Source organism: Triticum urartu, chromosome 7A, assembly GCF_056163025.1.
Source record: "Triticum urartu cultivar PI428250 chromosome 7A, HENAU_Tu73, whole genome shotgun sequence".
NCBI classification, from domain to species: Eukaryota; Viridiplantae; Streptophyta; class Magnoliopsida; order Poales; family Poaceae; genus Triticum; species Triticum urartu.
In genome coordinates, this window is record NC_141879.1 from 79,069,498 (window position 1) to 79,088,167 (window position 18,670).

The 18,670-nt window shown below is 41.3% G+C and overlaps 1 long non-coding RNA gene and 1 pseudogene across 1 annotated transcript; both read right to left on the reverse strand.

Annotated features, from left to right (window-relative positions):
* Positions 1 to 12,080: 12,080 nt before the first annotated feature.
* LOC147957974 (uncharacterized) lies at positions 12,081 to 15,917 on the reverse strand (annotated as a pseudogene).
* A 988-nt stretch (positions 15,918 to 16,905) lies between these two features.
* LOC147957975 (uncharacterized) lies at positions 16,906 to 17,338 on the reverse strand. The gene is made up of 3 exons (XR_015610945.1): positions 17,298 to 17,338; positions 17,079 to 17,183; positions 16,906 to 16,971 (listed from the first exon to the last, which is right to left on the reverse strand). It is a non-coding gene; the product is annotated as an uncharacterized LOC147957975 (long non-coding RNA).
* Positions 17,339 to 18,670: the final 1,332 nt, after the last annotated feature.

The following is an 18,670-nucleotide window of genomic DNA, read 5'->3' on the forward strand; positions in this document are numbered from 1 at the left end:
TCGGTATTATGGGTTTATGTGTTTTGATGAACCGAAAGTTGTTCGGAGTCCCGGATGTGATCATGGGCATGACGAGGAGTCTCAAAATGGTCGAGACATAAAGATCGATATATTGGAAGCCTATGTTTGGACATCGGATAGGTTCCGAGTGGTTCGGGCATTTTTTCGGAGTACTGAGAGGTTACCGGAACCCCCCGGGAGAAGTTATGGGCCTTATGGGCCATAAGAAGGAAGCACACCAGCCCACAAGGAGCTGGTGCACCCCCTTGGGCAGGAGGCCAAATTGAAATTGGTTTGGGGGGGCTGCCCCCCTTTCCTTCTCTCCTACTCCTCCTTCCCTTGCTCTCCTACTCCAACTAGGGAAGGGGGATCCTACTCCCGGTGGGAGTAGGACTCCCTTAGGGCACGCCATATAGACGGTCGGCCCCTCCCCTCCTCCGCTCCTTCATATACAGGGGAGGGGGCACCCCATAGACACACAACTTGATGATTGATCTCTTAGCCGTGTGCGGTGCCCCCCTCCACCATAATCCACCTCGGCCATATCGTCGTAGTGCTTAGGCAAAGCCCTGCGCCGTTATCTTCATCATCACCGTCATCACGCCGTCGTGCTGACGAAGCTCTCCCTCGACACCCTGCTGGATCGTGAGTTTGTGGGACGTCACCAAGCCGAACGTGTGCAGATGCGGAGGTGTCGTACTTTCGGTACTAGGATCGGTCGATCGTGAAGACGTACGACTACATCAACCGCGTTATCATAACGCTTCCGCTTATGGTCTACGAGGGTACGTGGATAACACTCTCCCCTCTCGTTGCTATTCATCACCATGATCTTGCGTGTGCGTAGGAATATTTTTGAAATTACTGCGTTCCCCAACAACTACCACCCTTGAAATGCACAAATTCTTCCATAGACCATATTTCTCATATCCTAAAAAATGGTCAAAATCTTCCTTCATAGAGTAACAACTCTTAGAATTCAACGTATGAAATCATGACACATGAATTTTATTGATTTCATGAATTTACTACAATCTCTTGCATTTCCATTACATGCCTCAACTCAACACCTCAATATAAAAGAAATGTTTCCCACTACTTCTACGATATTTCTTTTTCAACTGAACTATTTAGCACAAGTCTACTTCTCATTGGGACAATCTCTGGAAAAGTTCCCTGCTTCATTACAGCAAAAACATCTGATTTCTGATGAGTCTTGAGGTTTCCTTGTGATTACATAGCCTCCTTGGGTAGTCAGCTTCCTTGTTGGGCAACCGCTGAAGTAGTGCCCCGATTGCACCTAACACATGTGATATGACTCAGGTCCTGCTTTGTAGAAATTGGGATGTTCTAGGGATACATTCTGTTTTTCTTCCTGGACTTTTCTGTACCAATCAGGACTTCTCTTTCCTCTGGGTCATAATCTACTTCCACTATCGGGAATTCTACTAGATACTATTTCGGAAAATACTGGGAGATGTGTCCTTCTTCTCCACATGAATAACATGACTTGGTGCAGGGTTTAATTATGTTTCCTTTGTGTGTGCCCTCGACATCTTCCTTCATCACAGGTTCTTCCAAAATTTCCATGAGGCCTCCTTTCATTGCTTCTTTCTTCTGCTGGATGGTTTGTTGTACTATGGGGTAAATGTGACACTGAGCAAGGTAGTGGGTAGTCCCTTCACACAAGAAACAAGTAATCTGCCTTGTTGGGTGATATGTCTCCAACGTATCTATAATTTTTTAGTCCTCCATGCTATATTATCTTCTATTTTGGACATTATTAGGCTTTATTATCCACTTTTATATTATTTTTCGGACTAACCTATTAACCGGAGGCCTAGCCCAGAATTGTTATTTTTTGCCTATTTTAGGGTTTCGAAGAAAAGGAATATCAAATGGAGTCCAAACGGAATAAAACCTTCGGGAACGTGATTTCTGGAATGAACAAGATCTAGGAGACTTGGACCCTATGCCAAGCAACCAACAGGGAAGCCACGAGGTAGGGGGGCGCGCCCTCCACCCTCGTGGGCCCCTTGTTGCTCCACCGACGTACTCCTTCCTCCTATATATACCTACGTACCCCCAAACGATCAGATACGGAGCCAAAACCCTAATTCCACCGCTGTAACTTTCTGTATCCACGAGATCCCATCTTGGGGCCTGTTCCGGAGCTCCGCCGGAAGGGGCATCGATCACGGAGGGCTTCTACATCAACACCATAGCCTCTCCGATGAAGTGTGCTTAGTTTACCTCAAACCGTCGGGTCCATAGTTATTAGCTAGATGGATTCTTCTCTCTTTTTGGATCTCAATACAAAGTTCTCCCCCTCTCTTATGGAGATCTATTCGATGTAATCTTCTTTTGCGGTGTGTTTGATGAGACCGATGAATTGTTGGTTTATGATCAAGTTTATCTATGAACAATATTTGAATCTTCTCCGAATTCTTTTATGTATGATTGGTTATCTTTGCAAGTCTCTTCGAATTATCAGTTTGGTTTGGCCTACTAGATTGATCTTTCTTGCAATGGGAGAAGTGCTTAGCTTTGGGTTCAATCTTGCGGTGTCCTTTCCCAGTGACAGTAGGGGCAGCAAGGCACGTATTGTACTGTTGCCATCGAGGATAACAAGATGGGGTTTTCATCATATTGCATGAGTTTATCCCTCTACATCATGTCATCTTGCTTAAGGCGTTACTCTGTTCTTATGAACTTAATACTCTAGATGCATGCTGGATAGCGGTCGATGTGTGGAGTAATAGTAGTAGATGCAGGCAGGAGTTGGTCTACTTGTCTCGGACGTGATGCCTATATACATGATCATACCTATATATTCTCATAACTATGCTCAGTTCTGTCAATCGCTCAACAGTAATTTGTTCACCCATCGTAAAATACTAGTGAAACCACTGGCCCCCATGTCTATCTTCTATCATATTAATCTTCCAATACTTAGTTATTTTCATTGCCTTTTATTTTACTTTGCATCTTTATCATAAAAATACCAAAAATATTATCTTATCATATCTATCAGATCTCACTCTCGTAAGTGACCGTGTAGGGATTGACAACCCATTATAGCGGTTGTTGCGAGGATTTATTTGTTTTGTGTAGGTGCGAGGGACTCGCGCGTAGCCTCCTACTGGATTGATACCTTGGTTCTCAAAAACTGAGGGAAATACTTACGCTACTTTGCTGCATCACCCTTTCCTCTTCAAGGGAAAACTAACGCAGTGCTCAAGAGGTAGCATTGGGCATTCTTCAGCTAGGTGACTTTCTTCACAATGAGGTCATTCATCCTTGTTTTCTTTATGGTTGTGTCCTATTTCTCCACAAAGCTTGCATGCACAAGGTTTCTTCATATCATTTCCATAAGGTTTCAATTCCTGAGACACAAGACGAGACTTTAGCAATTTCAACATAAATTCTTCCCAAGTGGTTACTCTTTGCCATCCATTGATGGTTTGGTACATCCTCCACCAAATAGCAGCACCTCTTTCAAAGCACTGAAGAGCATGCTGGGCCATATCCTTTTTGGCTATAGTGTTATTCTTCATGTGATCTTCCATGTTCTGAATCCATTGGTCCGTCCCCAATTGAGTCATCAGTCCAGGGAATATGAGTTCATCTCCATTCATCCTCTATTGGCTCCAAGGGTTTTGGGGTGAGATAAGAGAGATAGAGAGGGATACACACAACACAAACAATAGTTTTGAAGAGACAGGTTTTATTTTGTGGCTGTCGGAAAAACATCAAATAAATGACAGCTCACAATCGTTGCATCTAACGTAAGTATATAACAGGGGTTTGGTCTTCTTTTGATCGTGCTTGCTGATCTTCTCAAGTTCTTCTGCCAGGTCATTTCTGTTGACAAGAAGTCTCTCGTGACGTCCTTTAATATTCTGGAGTTGCGTTCCAAACTTCTGGGTTTCAACATCCTTGGCATGAACCATGGTCCTATTGTCCTTCAGTTTCTGTCGAATCTCCGGTATCTCGAGGTCTTGCTCCTCCAGCTTGGCTACTTTCAGCTTCTGGGTCCTGAGTTCTTCACGGAATGCTTCCTTGGCAAATACGGCTTCCTGAAGGTCCATCTTAAATTTTTTTGATGTAATACTCCAGATCCTGGCGATACACCAGCTAAGGTTAAAACTTCATCTTTTGCTGATAGGTGCTCCATTAGCCCTTTTGTCATCCAATCCTTCGAAGAAATGCATGCTCAACTCAGCACGGTGACAATAGCATAATCGGATGATAACATCATGGATATCCATGTTTATGCCCATGTCTCCGCCATCAGCTATCATTCCATAGTTGATATCTCCTGCCTTAGGGTTTTCTTGACAAAAAAATTTGAGTTTTAATGCTCCATGTTCCGGTCTTTCTCCGACACACCTTGATCTCAGGTATTGGCAGCTTCAATAGTCTGACAAGTTCCATAAGGGTTGCTTTCCTAGTTCATACCAATCTGGGAATTCTTCAGAGCCTTCAAATTCTCCGAGCCTTCGGAGTCTTCAACCGTTGTAGTTTTAATTATTCGGATGCACGGTAAAATCCTCTTTATTCTGAAGTGGTCTTAGTGGTCCGATATCTTGTACTTCTTGGAGTAGTCTCATCAGTCGAGTCCTCGCATGGTCAAATTGGGAAAGAGTATAGTCTAACTATTTGAGATGAGAGGAAAATACTTGGTAAAGCTTATAAAAGATGAGAGTTAAGGGATCTCCTTTTAAAATAAAGTTTTAGAGAAATCATCTCCTAAGGGCTTGCCAGTTTCTAGGGGTCACGTCCTACAGTCAACATGTGCTCTGATACCATCTTGTAGTGACCCGACCCGAATGGATCGAAGTCTCTGTGCTTAAGTGTCATCCCTAGATCGGTATGTTGCCTGAGGTTTGAGAACCGGATGATCGAGACATAGTCTTTCCGAAGGGGTCCCCTTAACCGATAGATAGGCCGGTACACCTACAATCCCCCTACATCTGCTAGCCTGTCATGGAAAGGTTTCCCATAACTTCCTTAACTATGCCAGAGCCCATAATGGCTTGTGGATGCACACGGAAGTTTCTAGCCTGAATAATCTTATTATCCCTTTGAGCCTGGGTGGCCTTCCATAGGATGATCACACGGATACCCCGAGATCTCCTAGGACAACATTGGATACCCCAGGTGCCCACAACCAATCCATGCAGATGTGTATTGAAGTAGCCACCTTAAGTTTCACTTAGTCCTTATCTCTCACAACTTGCATGATTCTCACATACGAATCCCCGTCTACGAGCATGGCTAAGCAGTATGAGCATAACGTATATTCCCGGGGTGATCAAAGGTAATATGTTCCTACCTCATCAACTACATAGCAAAATCCCAATTCCCAATCCTACTCATGCAATATTTGAGGGGTGTATCTAATGCAAGTAAAACTGGGTATATGAAAAGTAGATCAAAGTGTGAACTTGCCTTATACTATTGATGAAGATTCTTTGCACTCAAAAATCCAGATAGTTCTACTCGTAGCACTCCGATCAATCTATCACAAGCAAGCAATTTTATCCACACATAAGGAATCACTCAAAGACCCCAAAAAATGCAAAGGAAGATTGCAAAAACTTCAAAAGAACTGAATCAAAATATTTTGCCAGATCAGATCCTAATTACGGTGAAAAAGTGTGGTGATGGCTCAAGATGATGGATTACGTCTTGGGATTCAATTGCAATAAGGAATCAATTGAAAATGCGCTATCGTTTACAAGAATGATCAAATGAAGGTTAGAATTCAAATTTTGAATCGTTCAAATTTGAAATGATCAAAAGTTGTAACTAATGAAACTACTGGATGTAGGAAGTCAATATGAATATTAGGGAAAAGAATTATTAGATTGAAAATAATGGATCAAGTAATTCAACATAGCATTGAATCTGCTTAGAATGTTGTGTAACAATTCTTTGGTGGATTAGTAGAGTAACTGGCTAGGATCAAAATTATATGCTAGAAAGATGACACTAATTGTGCAAACGGAAAGATTACTTCAATACGAATCCGATGCAGTTGGGTTCATCGGAAACGGAGCTACGGATAAAAAGATATGATCAAAAGAAGTTTGAATATGAATCTGAACAAATTTCGAAATTTGAAAGTTGCAAAAAGTTAATTTGATAGATTCACTAAATAGGCGGAATCAAGACGAAAATGTAGGCGTTGGTTTATCTAACTAGATGATGCCCCGCACGTTGTTGCGGGAATATTTTGCAATATATTTCTAAGACATTAATAATTTTATGGAAATATGAATACTCGGAGAAATAATATGTGAGCTAAAACTAAAAATACATATTGTTATTTGTGTTTGATTATTTTATTTTTGCAAAATATTTATTAAATATATCTTGCATGTTTGCATGTTGACGTCAATCTTTTCCTATGACTCATTGAATGTTGAAGTGGGTCTTTTCTAATGCATGTTGCCTGATGAGGTGTCATGCTTGCATGTTGAGAGAAATAGGTTAGTGGGGGCTAGCTATTTAGATATAGAAGATTTGGATGAACGAGTAAAATGTTATGACTATTTGAAAAATGAGGGCCAAGCTGTTTTACGGAAGAAAAATAGTTACGACTAAAAGAATTCTATGTCTAATGTATAAATACAGAGACTAATTGATAATCTAATTATAGTCTAAAAATTAATAAGCTATGGAAATATAAAAAAATACGAAGAAAGATATCTTTATAAGGTAGAGAAAAGACGATTTCGGAGAAAGGAGACAACTTTCAGAAGCCCCATCAAAGAGAAGAAATTTTTTTTTCTTTAATGAATCTAGTCAAACAAAAATATTGATTTAATCCAGATCGGATGATTTTTGGAGGCTATATGAGTCTATATTTATAGGTGGAAAAGAGGCTTAGGAGTCGAAGTATAGGTAATGTGGGACTAAACATATACATACGCAGATGAAATTGAAAAAGATCATGCGCATGGGCTAAGAGTTCGGCCCGGCCGCACTTACAATGCACGGCAGTTTTTTTAATATTTTTCTTAAATGAAATTTAATTTTTTCGGAAAAAAATAAATAAATAAAATTGTTAACCTTAACAAAAATAAAAAGAGAAAATGAAAAATACGGACCGACCTGTCTACTATGCTGCGCATGCGGGCGACAAATAATATTAAGCCGCATGCATAGTTTTTTAAATAAAAACTAAAATAAAAACTGAATAACGAAAATAAAATTAAATTTTATATAGACATATTATATGTCAAAATTTTCGGAATTTTTTTTCTAAAACATGAACATATTTTCAGCGGCAAATAAATTCTGAAAATGTTTAAATAAAGCAAAATGTCCTGCTGGTTCCTTTAAAAACCAAACCAAAATGTTTTAAAATACCAAAATAATTTCAAACTCATTTTTCTCTAATTTTCTATTGTAGGGAATCATTTTACCTTATTTTCCACATATTTTATTTTTGGAGAAAAATAATTTGAATAAAAAACAAATAACTCCAAATTGAAAATGGTTTTCAAAATACCTTCAAAGGGACTTTAAATTTGTTTCTTTTAAACTTCCAACTCATATTTCATAGCATTTTGAAAAAAGTCGTTTTATCTTCTCTCATGAAACTCATTGAGTTGGATAAAGTTTCCGAATTTGAAATATCTCCAAATGAAATTCAAACCTTTTCAAAACCCCTTTTTCATTTAATTAAATGGAAGAATTCATATCATCTTCTCTTTATGGTTTTGTAATGAAATGAATTTGAATTCATGGAGATCATAAATGCAAGGTAAAGGTTTGGGAAAGTCCATTTATTCTCTGTCATTCAACTTTCAAAAAGTTTCAAATTTCACTCAATTTCACACAAACAACCACAATCAAACAAACAATCAAAACTATTTATTTAATATAACATTCCAACATATGGAATTTTGGGATGTTACACATAAAATCATTCCGCTTGTTTGCCTCAGCCACACGCATAAAATTACTCTACTTTTGTTTTAATGTGATGAACTTGTATTAATTTGGTCACTTCGATGTTGTGTAATGAAGATGAGTCGGCAATGGAAGTACGATGACCGACGCTCCCCCGAGTTCATTAATGGGGTGCATAATTTTATGCGTGTGTTGTCATAAGGTTCGGCCGATAAAGATCTTCATAGAATATGTAGGAGCCAATATGGGCATACAGATTCCGCTATTGTTTATTGACCAGAGAGGTGTCTCGGTCATGTCTACATAGTTCTCGAGCCCGTAGGGTCCGCAGGCTTAACTTTCGTTGATGATATAGTGTTATATGAGTTATATGATTCGATGAATGAATGTTGTTAGCAGTCTAGGATGAGATCACGGACATGACGAAGAGCTCCGGAATGGTCCGGAGGTAAAGATTGATATATGGGACGATGATATTTGGACACCGGAAGAATTTCGGGATGTACCGGGTAGAAATCAGGTCATCGGAAGGGGTTCCGGGCACCCCCCCCCCCCCCCCCCCGGGGAGGTCAATTTCCATATGGGTCAAAGGGGGGAGCACACCAGCCCACAAGGGGCCGGCGCGCCCCTCTTAAGCCACAGCCCTTGGGGAGAGAAGGAAAGGAGTGGTCGGCCTCCCCCTTCCTTTCCTCTCCCCCCTTTCCTTCCCCCCTCCAGCAAATATGGTAAGGGGGCGCCACTTGGGAAAGACCCCAAGTAGGATTCGGCCCTACTTGGGGCACCCCATGGCCTCTCCCCTCTCCCCACCTATATATATGTGGGAGGGGCGCCACACAAACCCATGACAATCTCTTAGCCATGTGCGGCGCACCCCTCCACCGATTACACCCTCGGTCATATTTTTGTAGTGCTTAGGCGAAGCCCTGCGGAGATAACATCATCACCACCGTCACCATGCCGTCGTGTTGCCGAAACGCATCCACTACTTAGCTATCATGCTAGATCAAGAAGGCGAGGACGTCACCCATCTAAACGTGTCTAAACGCGGAGGTGTCGTACGTTCAGTACTCGATCGGTTGGATCACGAAGAAGTTCGACTACATCAACCGCGTCAACAAACGCTTACGCTTACGGTCTACGAGGGTACGTAGATACACTCTCCCCTCTCTTTTCTATGCATCTCCTTGGATGGATCTTGCATGTGTGTAGAAAAAATTGTTTTCATGCAATGTTTCCCAACAGTGGCATCTAAGCCAGGTCTATGCGTAGATGATATGCATGAGTAGAACACAAAGAGTTGTGGGCGGTGTTAGTCATACTTCTTACCACCAACGTCTTATTTTTATTCGGTAGTATTGTGGGATGAAGTGGCCCGGACCAACCTTACATGTCCACGCACATGGGACCGGTTCCACCGACTGACATGCAACTAGTTTTGCATAAAGGTGGCTACCAGGTGTCTGTTTCTCCTACTTTAGTTGAATCGAACTTGACTACGGCCGGTCCTTGAAGATGGTTAAAACAGCAAACTTGATGAATCACCGTTGTGGTTTTTGCGTAGGTAAGAACGATTCTTGCTAGAAGCTAGTAGCAGCCATGTAAAACTTGCAACAACAAAGTAGAGGACGTCCAACTTGTTTTTGCATGGCATGTTGTGATGTGATATGGTCAAGACGTGATGTGATATATGTTGATGTATGAGATGATCATGTTTTCTAATATCGACAACTGGCAAGAGCCTTAGGGTTGTCTCTTAATTGTATGAAATGCAAGCGCCATGTAATTGTTTTACGTTATTGCTATGTGTTAGCAATAGTTGGCGAGGCGACCCCGACGCAACGATGGAGATCAAGGTGTCGAGCCGGTTACGATGGAGATCATAACGATGCTTTGGAAATGGGGATCAAAAGCAAGATGATGATGGCCATATCATGTCACATATTTTGATTGCATGTGATGTTTGTCCTTTATGCATCTTATTTTGCTTAGAACGGCGGTAGCACTATAAGATGATCCCTTCACTAAATTTCAAGATAAAAGTGTTCTCCCGGGTATGCACCGTTGTCAAAGTTCGTCGTTTCGAAGCACCTCGTGATGATCGGGTGTGATAGACTCAACGTTCGCATACAATGGGTGTAAGACAGTTTTGCACATGCAGAATACTTGGGTTAAACTTGAGGAGCCTAGCATGTACAAACATGGTCTCGGAACATTGGAGACCAAAAGGTCAAACATGAGTGATATAGTAGATATGATCAACATAGAGACGTTCACCATTGATGACTACCCCATCTCACGTGATGATCGGACATGGGTTAGTTGATTTGGATCATGTATCACTTAGATAACTTGAGGGATGTTTATTTAAGTGGGAGTTCTTAAGTAATTTGATTAATTGAATGTAATTTATCATGAACTTAGTCTTAATAGTTTTTGCATATCTATGTTGTAGATCAATGGCCCGTGCTACCATTCCCCTGAATTTTAATGCGTTCCTAGAGAAAACTAAGTTGAAAGATGATGGTAGCAACTACATGGACTAGGGCCATAACTTGAGGATTATCCTCATTGTTGCACAGAAGAATTATGTCCTTGATGCATCTCTAGGTGACAAACCCGCTCTTGCTAATCTAGACGTTGTGAACGTCTGGCAAACGCGGGTCTGATGACTACTCAATACTTCAGTGTGACATGCTTTACGTCTTAGGACCGGGACTTCAAAGATGTTTTGAACGTCATGGAGCATATGATATGTTCCAAGAGTTGAAGTTAACATTTCAAGAAAATGCCCGAGTTGAGAGATATGAAGTCTCCAAAAAGTTCTATAGTTGCAAGATGGAGGAGAACAGTTCTGTTAGTGAACACATACCCAAAATGTCTGGGTATGTTAACAACTTGTCTCAGCTAGGAGTTGAACTTCCAGTTGATAGTTTTATTGACAGAGTTCTCCCATCACTGCCACCAAGCTACAAAGGCTTCGTGATGAACTATAATATGCAAGGGATGAATAAAATGATTCCTGAGCTCTTCGCAATGCTTAAGGCCATGGAGGTAGAAATCAAGAAGGAGCATCCAGTGTTGATGGTTAACAAGACCACTAGTTTCAAGAAAAAAGGGCAAGGGAAAGAAAGGGAACTTCAAGAAGAATGACAAGCAAGTTGCCACTCCTGGGAAGAAGCCCAAAGCTGGACCCAAGCCTGAAACTTATTGCTTCTACTGTAAGGGACTGGTGACTAGAAGCGGAACTGCCCCAAACACTTGGCGGATAAGAGGGATGGCAAAGTAAACAAATGTATATTTGATATACATGTTATTAATGTGTACCTTACTAATGCTCGTAGTAGCACCTTGGTATTTGATAATGGTTGGTTGATCATATTTGTAACTCAAAACAATAGCTAAAGAATAAACGAAGAGTGGCTAAGGATGAGGTGACGATGCACGTCTAAAATGGTTCCAAGGTCGATGTGATCGCCGTCGGCATGCTACCTCTACATCTACCTTTGGGATTAGTTTTAGAACTAAATAATTGTGATTTGGTGCTAGCGTAGAGCATGAACATTATATCTGGATCTTGTTTATTATGAGACGGTTATTCATTTAAATCGGAGAATAATGGTTGTTCTATTTATATGAGTAATATCTTTTATGGTCATGCACCCTTGATGAATGGTCTATTTTTGTTGAATCTCGATCGTATGACACACATATTCATAATATTGATGCCAAAAGATGCAAAGTTGATAATGATAGTGCAACATATTTGTGGCACTATCGTTTAGGTCATATTGTTGTAAAGTGCATGAAGAAACTCCATTCGGATGGACTTTTGGAATCACTTGATTATGAATCATTTGATACTTGCGAACCATGGAATAATGGAGCGAGCTAATGACTTATTGGAAATAACTAGTAACCATGCACGTGCAGCGCACGTCTCAAACAAAACATGTTCACATGATATAATACTAAAATGATTTTTACAAAAAAATTAGATCGCTACAAAATGTTATCATGTCACTCAAATTATATTTTCAAAAAGTGCGACATATTTGTGATCCAACACACGTATCATAAACATGTATTCTATAAAATTCACTGTCACATAATAATTGTATTATAATTGCTACAAGAATATATTATCAAATCCGCAACTAAGCATGTTTTAAAGGTCCATCTTTTGAAGCAATGAAGGTCCATCTATAGATGCGACCAATGATGCTTCATTCAATGTATGGGATATTGTTTTGAACTTCATTCTCTTCGTACTTTAAAATATGCACCAAAAATTGCTTCCTCAGTTGAAAACCATCCTACATTGGCATTATACAACATTGTTATAACAAGTTGTATGTGCAATCTGTATACAAATAAGCATGGTGTAAATAGTCACCTGGGGTATGGGAAAATATAGCTTTCCATCGCACAATGAGTGCATGTAATTAAAAACCAAATAACCAGACAAGGCACTGCATGTATGAAATAAACACATAATGTGAGTTGAATGAATCAATTAATATTGCAATGCGTTTAAAAGATTCATACCGGTGTGAGTTTGTTGGAGGATCATGAACTATGCATTCCCATTTAGAGACATCATCCTTGAATGTAGGGTTTGCAACTTCAAGCGCAAGGTTTAGATTGTCGACCACAGTTTTAAGTACATTCTTCCCGAAAGAAGGTATCGGTATTGGATCGAAAATTGAGACAACTTTTATATTTTGATCCAAGACAAACAATAGAAATAACCCAAACATATACCAAGGCAATAAAATCTGCAATGATGAAATAGTTTAGAAATACATAGGATATTAATTAAGACCAAGTAAAGCACTATTACAAATGAAAAAAAATCTTACCATGTCACATTGAGAGATATGATAATCATTACTGTTAGGCCAGCGATGAAACAACCGTTTCAATGTAGCAATTTCCATATTTCACGATGACTTGAGTCTCGTGCATAGTGGAACATGGACTAAAGTAAGAATGAAAAAATATTAGTGCAATGAGAAAAAAAATGTAGTACATGATTATAGTAACTTACACAAAAATTCAGATCCATATAGTGAGATGGAATGTCTCTGAGAAGCTGGACTTCGTGGCGCGCTAGTATTGGCACAACCATATTAAAGCAATGAATATCCATGTATTCATCATTGCTTAATATGTTTTTAATTTGTCTCAAATTTAAGCTAATAGGGTACAGATCAGAGCTTTTCACCCATTCGCTCCTGTAAAATCAAAATTCTGGAAATTATAATGACATCAGAGTAATTTGTTGGAATACAAAATCAACTAAAAATATGGCTTACTCTAGTAGAGCGACATCACCAACCATACTGATGAACAAGCAAAGTTCATCTATTAAATCATCGTTTGTTGGGTTGACAGACGGTGAAAGAATAAATGACCGCGAGATGAGCTCAACTTCTGTTGATGTATTTGATGTTTTGAAATTCTCAGGGGGTCTATCCAAAACCATACATTCTGTGGGATCTGTGTTGTTTTCGTCCTCTTCCATGTCTTGATTTCTTATATTATCATCATTCAACTCTGAGTCCACTAAAATGACAACTAGTTTTGTTCTAAAATCTGTCATATGTTCCTATTAAAATAGTAATAAGAGTTAAATAGTGATACAACATAGATTAAATGTAATGATACACAGTAGAAAATACCTGTGTAGGAATGTCAGACAATATATCTCCTGTGAAGCACTCCATAAAATTTACCATCCACAGACCACAAGATGACCTGCATGATTACAAATATAAAACTTAAATAAACCCAATCATTTTTATCAAATTTATAGATATTTGTATAAAACAACTTTTAGAATCATCAAATGATCATGACTGAAATAAGCCGTGATGAAAACAAAGTTTTCACAAACTTAGTGAACCGCACATGCACTATGAAATATAATGTTTATTTAGAAGGTCTAATACAGTACATTATATTTTTGTTTGGACAACACCGCACCCACTCAAAGCTCAGTCAAAGTCCCACCGCCCCTCATTTCTCCTCTCCCCATTCTTCCCTCATTCGTGGCCACGAGATCCCCATCCACAGCCGGCGGCCCGGCGATCTGCTCTGCGCCGCCCCTCACTTCTCCTGGCGACGCCGGGGCCATCCACCGCGTGCGCTCTCTGGTGGCCGCCCCCTCGTCACCAGCGCCGGCGGACGGGTAGACCCTGCTCTGCCCCGCCCCACCCCTCCCTCCTCCTGGCGACGCTAGGGCGCTCGAGGTCGGTATGGTCGTCGGCGACGCCTTGGCCCCCCGTCGTCCTGATGCGATGTAGCCGCCAGGAGCCTATCCAACCTCTCCTGCACTGCACGAATTTCCCTTCCCCCCTGCTCGAGAAGCTATCAAGGTCACGTTCCAAGTCTTCTTCTCCCCTCGATCCGGATGCTCTACTCTCCGATCCCATCTAAATTTCCTTGTTTGATTCAGTTAGGAGGAGGAGCAGTTGCTGCTCGCGACCTCCATCTTGATTAAGATGACCATGAAGACCTCCGCGTGTTGTGCTGCTGCTCGGGGGACAACCCTCCCTACGCTTCTCCTCGTTCGTCCGGGTCCAGGTTAGTCTCTCTAACCACACCTCCTGCTCCTCCCCATCAAATTGGTGCATATAGCCTCACTATGTGCAATGTTCGTCTCCTAGGGTTAGCTACTCAGGGGCCATGGCGTGTTCCGAGCAGGCATTGCCTTCGGCGCCGCTGTTGATGATGTGGCCCTTAATAATTCAGATATCCTGAAGGAGAACAAGGAGGTGCCTAAAGTGGATGAGAGCAAAAAGTTTCAATCGAAAGAGGTATACCCATCTGTCTGCAGTTTGATGTGAAGACACTCCTCCCTTGGCCATGCTGTGATGTTTACGTCTTTCCACTTATCCAATTTTAGTTCCATTTGTAGCGATGCATATTGGAGCATATTTTTCAGTCCTTCCAGCTATTACATGAATAAATGACCAAGTAGTAGCATCAGAAGCAAAGAATGACAGAAATTGTCTTATCAAAAGATGGTGCAGTGGGACTAATAACTAACCATAGCGGTAAGGTCTTCGTGGGGCATTCCTGGTCCTAGCGAGTCGAGCACCTGGATACATTTCACCCTGGTATTTATAACTGCTAGGTACCAATGAAAGTGTTCAATGTTTACTGCAATGAATATCTGAAAAAGGGATTTGGTAGTTTAGGTCTCATGTATACAAACATCCGTCCTCGATTGAATTCATCATAGTAATATGTACGGAACTGAGATTCACCATATCATGTTCTAAATAAGTTGTAGCTCTCTTTAACACCCATCTTGGTACGTCATCCCGTATAGAGCTAAATCCCTTTATCATCTTTGAGATGCATGCATTCTCTAAGAACACACTTCCACCTGACCTCATCTGTAGATGCTCTTTAGCACTTATGCAATGTATGTATGCGTCTATGATCTACAATATCAAGTGCGCACCTTGGTTATAAGAGATATAGGAACTTATGTTAAAATAGCATCGTCTTGTCATAAAGCTACATATACTTACTTCGTCGCCAACAAATTCTCCGGTGGTTAAAAGACGTAGTAACTGTTTTTGTAGATATGAGTCGTTGATGCTCACTAAATTTCTTTTATCGCTTGGTTCAGACATGATATTTTCAATCACGGACCAATCATCGCCGGTGCAGGCGTAATCTATCATGATGTAAGCAAGAAGAATTATCAATAATGAAGAAAATTAGTGTAGCAAAAGCAGGGCATAGAAGGGTTTGTTCATGCCTTCTGGAGCCACCATGTAGTCTTGTGCCTTCTTAGGTTTGTTATGCATTAGGATAGGGATAGGCTTCCATGTTTGTGCCCCTTTCATGCTAGATGTGTGTGTTAATTCTTCGTCCTCTGATGCCTCTGTCACTTTGGAGACTTCGGAATCAGTGGACTGCATGCTATGCTTTTTCTCCACTTCTTCTTTGTCAGATATTCCATTTGATTCGGGCATCGTCTCTCCTATAGTTTCTGCCCCTCCGGCGCCGAATGTTTGTGCTAATTCCTCATCCAGACCTGGCTGCATTTGTTCACTAGTTTCGTTGAAGGTTAATTCCTGAGAGCAACCTTACAAGATATAATATTGTTAGAATCAGAACTATTTGGGACATAGTTGAAAAATATATATGCATGTGTCACCTCGGAATCACACTGGTAGAAAAAGGGCCTATAGTCCCGGTTCGTAAGGGCCTTTAGTCCCGGTTCCAGAACCGGGACTAAAGTGTCGGTACTAATACCTCCCCCCTTTAGTCCCGGTTCAATCCAGAACCGGGACTAAAGGCCCTCCACGTGGGCAGTGCGCAGAGCCCAGTCAGGAGACCCTTTGGTCCCGGTTGGTGCCACCAACCGGGACCAAAGGGTCTCCTGACTGGGCTCTTTGGTCCCGGTTGGTGCCACCAACCGGGACCAAAGGGTCTCCTGAATGGGCTCTGCGCACTGCCCATGTGGAGACCCTTTGGTCCCGGTTGGTGGCACCAACCGGGACCAATAGGCATCCACGCGTCAGCACTTCTGTGGCTGGGGTTTTTGTTTTTTTTTAAAGGGGGGGGGGTTGGGGGTTTTGGGGGGTTAATTTAGGTGTTTCATATATTGTGTTAGCTAGTTATAATTAATAGAGAGAAGTGTCCTCTGTTATGTCCGTGCTTGGTCGACGCTACGTACTATACATACGTATATAGAGAGGACTAGACACGCTAGCTAGCTAGTAAGCAAACGAAGGAAACAGAAGATCATCATGAACATATATGCATATATACAGAGAGAAGTGATATCGACCACCTCTCCTTCTCCGAGAGATTGGTCGAACAACAAGTTCTCATATATCTATCTGACACTACCGGCTACATATATACAATAATTATCTCTTACAAATATAATCATACGGACTTAGGGTCCACATAGAATTCTCCGTCTTCAGGGATCACGTGGTCAAGAAAGAATGACGCCAATTCCTCTTGAATTGCTCGCATGCGAGCTGGTGCTAGGAGTTCATCCCGCTTCCGAAACATCTAATTTGAAGAAGGGGGTCAATACATATATATATATATATAAATGAATGAAACTCAACACAAATGATGGTAATAAAATAAAATTGTGAATGTTGTTATTTGCGTACTTCATATTGTTCGTTAGAGTACCCGCCCCGCTCACAGGTCGTGTGGCGGATGGACTCGCAGATGTAGTATCCACAGAAATCATTCCCTTATTCCTGCCACAACCACTTTACAAGAAATAGAGGTCAATCAAACTGATAAGCAAGAATGCTAAATGGTATTGATGAAACTAGCGCTTGAATCACTAGGAGATGCGCGGAACATGCTACTATAGTACTTACTTTCGGGTGTCTAAATTCCAGCTCCTTCGGCAGTCCCGGAACTGTATTGGTGAATTTTCTCCAAACCCTGCCGGACAAAGAAAACAATTACTTGATATCAGGAAATGAACAAAGTTGCTGATATGGTGGATAATGATCGATTTAACTTACTTCTTGAGGATTTCAGTCATGTCCGCATACTCCTTGGGATCTTTTCGTTTAGAGTCCAAGACGGTTACTACTCCCTGCTCAAGCTTAATCTCTAGGAGAATATAGTGGTAACTGCACACACATGCATAACTCATCAATTACATTACTATAACCTTGACTAATATATAAGGGAAACCGAATACGCACAAGACAGTAACACTGACCTGAAGTTGTAAGGAAAGAGTATTGTATCTTTGTTTTGATTTATTACGAACGATCGTAGCAAGCTGGCCTCGGTAGCTGCGGCATGAAGTTTAACCTGAGTTGCATCTATGAGATATGTGTTAATGAACCCAATATCACCGACTTGTCTTTTCTTCAATTCGGCGATCTTCAATCTGCATAATATAGTGAGGATGATTATAAATACATGCAATGAAAGAGCTAAGCTATATAGAGAAACTTAATGACAGAAGTAGTACTACTTACAGACAGTAGCAGGCGACCGTTGTTTTATCGAGGGCCAATTGATTGAAAAACTGATAGAACTCCTCAAATGGAATAGGCAACAGATCAATTCCAACGAGGTCATGCTCCGGTTTAACTCTCGCATACAAAGTACTCCTCCCCCCAGAGTCTCTGCAGATTTTCATGTACCAATCATGCAATCTTCGCATCATCGTTGATAGAGATCTTTGATCTTTGACGAGAGGCTTCCCGTACTCGTATCTTTGTATCTGCACCTCCATGGGTTCATAATGTACTTCGTCGGGCAGGTAATCTGCAAGATTGCTATAACCGGGCACCATCCTCGGATCATTATCGACGTTGTGGCTAGGCACATTGAGCAGGGGGCACGATTGCTTCGCTTGTTCGCCGAGCTGGGCAATTTGTTTCCCAGCTCGTCGTTCTTTCAGCCTTTGATCACTGACAGTACTTCCCGGCCGCTCCGCTTCGGCAAATTCCTTTCCAATAATGCGGTCATAGTTTCCTTTCGGCGGATCAGACTTCGGTGGTTTTGTCAGGGCAGCCAGAGTGCGCTTCACTTTCACCCGATCTACCTTCTCCTCCGGAGGTGGATGTTTCTTTGCTTTCACCCCTTCAAAGAAGTTCCTCACTTCTTCTCGCGCGATCTCGGCGTTCTCCTCCAGGGTCCTCTCATATGGTAACTTCTCTGGAGTCTTCAGAGAAGGACCGAATCTGTATGTCCTCCCGCCTCTGATTGTACTGCTAGATGCCGACCG